Raw genomic sequence first — 6,000 nt, 5'->3', positions numbered from 1 at the left:
CATTCAATGAGCCTATGACAAAGCTGGGCTTTTTTTTTTAATATAAAAACTCACTCACATAGAAAAAATGATCCAATCAATGATGACAACCAATGAAATGATCCAATCAACCACCTGGCTCATCACCCCCTCGCTCTCTCACGCGCGCGCGCACACACACACACACACACACACACACACACACACACACACACACACACACACACACACACAAACAAACAATGCATTCAATGAGCCTATGACAGAGATGGGCTTTTTTCAAATAAAAATTCACTCACACATACAAAAACATAGAATTGAATGAGCCAATGTCTGACCATGTTTTTTTGGTATGAACCAATCATCCACCTGGCTCATCAGACTCTCTCTCTCACACTTACACACACGCAGGCACACTTCAGAGTCAGATCAAAGTGCTACCGCAAGGTGTGTTTATTACTTCGAAACAAAACGTTTATGCAGCATATGCTACCTGAACTTGCAGTGGCAGTTATTTTATCAGTTCACTGCAAGCAGCACAATGAGTAAGTCTGTACTTCCAACAGAAAACCAGCACTGTATGTGGAAAATGCAGAGAATATATCTGCAAAGAACATTCGGTTACAAGTACCTGCTGCCACAAGTGCATGTAAATAATGTAAATAATTATTATTGATTGTTCTAAACTTTTTGTTCTTACCTTTTTGTTCTTAGCTGTTTTACTTATTTATTGTTATATATATAGATTCTTACCTGTTTGGTACTAATTAGTTTTAAAATTAAAATTTGATGTTCTTTCTTTGAAATAAATTATAAATGATCTACTACTTTGTCTTTTCCTTATAGCATAGTCCTATTTATCTAAGCATATTTTGGCATCTTTGTATAGTCTCACCTAACACAGATATGTATTTCTTCAAAATGCAATTTTAACTTGTGATAATCAAAAACTTCAGAGGTCAAATTCATTGTATACAGTGGTTCACAGAGTTCAGCCTATATGCAGCCATTGAGTACTATACAGCCATCTAGTGGCTATTAATATAATTTGTTTTTTCTTAATTTAATACCAATATGAGATACTAGATGGCAGTAAAGACACCTCATCTTTAGGTTTTAACTCTCAGAACTTAATGGAATGATATTTTTAATGTAGTTAAATAAATATTAAATATAACATAAAAATAAACATAATTTACATAGAAAATGTGGTACTCTTAGGAGTAAATAAATTCAAATACTGCAAAAATAAATTTAAAAAACACCATAAATGGATAGAATAAATTTTATCGAAGACAGTGATATAACATTTATAATAATTAAAAAAAAAAAAATCACACCTGAGACCTCCGTACCCACATTTGTCCACGAACGAACAATTAAGGGCTGTTAAGTGAACGGGGTTAAAGGTAAATTTAAACGCCTTTGGCCAAAGATTAAAAGTGACACATTTAAGATCAATGTGTGTACTTTGTATCCATAATCCTATTAGACCAATTCCCTAACTGTAAAATTGGCGAGAATTATATAAAAAATGTTTACATTTGTATGTATTCTTTCTAGGCTACTTCTTTCGAGTTACTGACGTCATCACCACCACGAGTTTGAGTTTATGTTTATCAATAATCAATATTGTTACGCTATTGGGATGGCTATTTTTTTGCCATGGTTATGTGCTAAAACAACGTAAACAAGAATATGCACACGGCCACAACTGCTGCTCCCAAAATTGTGTTAAAAAGAAACAAGGTTTCGACCCAAAGTTCGACAAGGCAAACAGCACACAGAAATAGCCTACAATTTATTTCACCATCACACCCGATGTCATTAACGAAAATTAACCATGTTTTTATTAGGCTATAGTAAAAGTGTAGGAACCAAGGTTTATAAGTAGGAGGCTATATATATACATATTTAGCAACCTAAATATCACAAAGATTTTGTACAAATCTGTAATGGAAGCGGCTACTGAGAGAGCAGTCTAAACTAATTCAAGTGGATTTAGGCAAACGGGTTTAACCCAGTCATTGAACATAATTCAAGTGTCAAAATGTGCGCGCAGTTCAGTTACAAACTTCTCGAACCCAATGCTGTTAAACTGAATATACGATTTATATGTCTGTTTTGCTAACATCAAAAAATAATGAAACTATTGGAATAAATTTTCATGGTAAAAAAAAACAAAACAAACAAAAAACACTGATTTTGTGAACGACCTTGTTAAGCCTTAAATAAAGATTCTACAATATTATTCCACTAGGTGTCACAAGTGACTGATAAAACGTATTTGATGTAGCTCATTATATATTTAATTCAAGGGATCCATTCAAAAGCTCAGGATGTCTTAATCCAGACATTAATTATATATATATATATATATATATATATATATATATATATATATATATATATATATATATATATATATATATATATATATATGTGTGTGTGTGTGTGTGTGTGTGTGTGTGTGTGTGTGTGTGTGTGTGTGTGTGTGTGTGTGTGTGTGTGTGTGTATGTATGTATATATATACATATATAGATATGTACACACACACACACATACATGAATAGGTCTATGTGTTTTTTTTTGGTTAGTTTTGTTTTCAGAATCATGGGAGAACCGTGAAAAAAAATCCATATTATCCAGAAACTAAAAATTATTCATAATATATCTGGCATCTAGCCTATACTATTATTAGCACTGTATTAAAATATATAATCTTACAGACTAGAATGAAGCCTTTATGTACACTAACAAGCTGCAAATCACTTTATGCCCCTAGCACAGTATTCTATAATAATAATGATTACAAGATAACAACACGAGAGACTGTGAAAATGCATGTTAGATCCAGTGTTAAGTTGACATGATCTCTCTCTCTGCAGAAGTTCAAAAAAGTAAAAAATGTTATATCCCAAAACATCAACATCTTATGTTAACTCATTGTGATACCAGCCCACAAGTCAGTGGAGTCAGCAGAGGAAATATCAGAAGGAAGGAGACAAAATCATGGTAAAAATAAACAATGTGTTTATTGAATAATCTTAACCTTACTCAATGTGTTACTCAGACAGTTGCACTGAGGAAAAGACAGGAGGAAGAGCTAGAGGTAGCAGAGCTGAAGATGTTGAGGTTTTGGGAGTGACGAGGATGGATAGGATTGATCCAGAATGAGTACATCAGAGGGACAGCACATGTGAGATGTTTTGGAGACAAAGTTAGAGAGGCCCGGCTGAGATGGTTTGGGCATGTTCAGGGGGTGGAGAGTGAATATATTGGATATATATATAGTGAATAATAATAATTATTTTTATTATTATTATTATTATTGGTAAAAGGATGCTGAGGTTAGAGCTGCCAGGCAGGAGGTCAAGAAGAAGACCAAAGAGGAGGTTTATGGATGTAGTGAAGGAGGACATGAAGGTAGTCGGTCTGAGAGAAGAGGATACAGAGGATAGGAACAGATGGAGGCAGGTGATTCGCTGTGGCGACCCCTGAAGGGGGTCAATGTGTTACTACCATGTAAAGTAAATGGACAATTAATGACAACATGGCCCCATTACATTGAAGATTTACAAATTAAAACTCGTTAACATATAACTTTTAACTCTTACTTGTAAAACAATGACAAACAATATAAAATGGATCTGTTTGATGGATGGACTGCATTTATATAGCGCTTTTATCCAAAGCACTTTACATTTTGCTTCACATTCACCCATTCATACACCGCCGGCGATGTCAGCCATGTAAGGCGCCATCCAGCTCGTCGGGAGCAGCTGGGGTTCGGTGTCTTGCTCATGGACACTTCGACACTTGGTCAGGTGGAACCGGGGATTGAACCACCTACCTTCTGGTTTGTAGACAACCTACATGAACCACTGAGCCACTGTTACTAACCATGATATGCAAATTATATAACGTACATATACATAAAATAATATGGAAAAATACAAATACATTAATTAACAGTAGCCCACTGCATGGATGTACAGTTAAAATAGGTGAGTCTGATGTTTAAAAGTTTGAAACATTAGCTCCTTTTGTCATGGAAAACAGAGAAAGTCATGATATACAAGCTTTTTTCAGTTAATCACTAAGAAAGACTTAAAATAGCCTACAACATCTTTAAAGACTTATTCAGGGAAGTACAGCAGGAAATGGTTGAGTATTATTTTAGGTATATATCTGTATTTAGTGCCTGCAGTGTCAATGTATAGTCTTTACACATCAGCTTGTATATATAAATGGTAAAAAAAAGACATAATTTCAAGACGTTGACGTCACGTCAGGTCGTCACGTGGGTCACCCGCTCCATCAGACAAGACTGTCGGATAGACGTTCGGTTAGACGTTCGATCGGTAGGTCGGTCGGTCGGATGTTTAATTTTGGCCCGGAGTACGCGCCATAGCTCGTAATGTTCCATTCGGCGACGAGACTGTCAAGCACGACAGATAACACACGTGTATACGTGCGTGTACGTCTCCATTTGTTTTATATGGAGACGTACACGCAAATATTACCTGACGTAGACACGTCAGTAACGTGTAGCTGTTGATCTATGCAGACGTCACGGCGGCGTCACGTTAGAAGTTAACGTGTGGATTACGTCTGAACGTGTGGAGAACGTCTGCACGTCTGCACGTGTGGAGAACGTCTGCACGTCTGAACGTCTGATGCCCGATAAGCACATTAATTGCTATTTAACATATAGTGCATAAATTATCTTTCCTTGAAGAATATCAAGAAAATACTTTTTGGTTTGTGAGTTAATAAAAAAATATATAATAATAATAAATACAAAAACTAACATCACAACAGTAAAAACTAGCATGGGTTTAGCATAGCCTATATCCAATAATAAATAAAAAGAATCATATTAGAGTGGATGCATTACTTGAGTATATTCTGAATTTCTTTTCAAAAATCGTGCACTTCTTGAAAGCTCATTTGAACCGGGTTGCCGAAATGAAAACCTCCAGTAGATGGCAGCAATGAACTGTACTATTAAGATTACTGGAAAATGTTCAACCTATTCTTTCAAAAACAAATATATATGTAATAATACCCACACAACTCCTGTCAGACTAGTGCAAGTGTTTTCTACTGGTGTGCTGTTTGGAACTATATTTTCATTGACTATTGTGTGAAATCATGCCTGTCCTTAACAGTTTATCTGCAGGCATTCTTCTGGTTTTCTAATGATTTCTTTTTTCTAAGCTAAAACTGCTTATTACGGAAACATAAAAAAATATATATATTTACAAATTTGTGATTTACTTGGTATTTTTCCTCAACTTTTTGTCTCAATTGGCGGTTAATTTTCATTATATATATATATATATATATATGTGTGTGTATGTATGTATGTATGTATGTATGTATATATATATATATATATATATATATATATATATATATATATATATATATATATATATATATATATATATATATATATAGTATTGTTCAAAATAATAGCAGTACAATGTGACTAACCAGAATAATCAAGGTTTTTAGTATATTTTTTATTGCTACGTGGCAAACAAGTTACCAGTAGGTTCAGTACACTGAAAAAAATGATTCATTGGACCAACCTAAAAAAATTACTGTAATTTGTTACAGCTAAATTTATTAGTTTTTCCTCAAGCTATATTTTTAATTTGGTTGAAACTTAACAATTTAATTTAATATTAATCAAAATAGTTCTTCTGCCCAAGATAAAAAAATTACATTCACACAAAGTAAAAATATTGTTTATTATAGAGGCCATGAATCATTTTTCTTACTTTGGTACAACTTAAATTTGTATTTTGGAAAAACTAGCTTTTTATTATAATAACAAAGTATAATTTTTAGTTTGGTCTAAACTAAATAAAATGCTGTAATTTTGTTACAAGCATTTTTTTAAATTAGCTCAAATTAAATTTCTGATTCTGTACAAACTTAATCATATTTTCTTTAGCCACAAGAAAACATTTTACTATAATATTTATTTTTGCTTTGTTACAACTTAA

The sequence above is a fragment of the Pseudorasbora parva genome, chromosome 2 (genome assembly GCF_024679245.1).
Source record: "Pseudorasbora parva isolate DD20220531a chromosome 2, ASM2467924v1, whole genome shotgun sequence".
Lineage (NCBI taxonomy): Eukaryota > Metazoa > Chordata > Actinopteri > Cypriniformes > Gobionidae > Pseudorasbora > Pseudorasbora parva.
The sequence above is the reverse complement of the archived record's forward strand: the minus strand, read 5'-3'. Positions refer to the sequence as shown.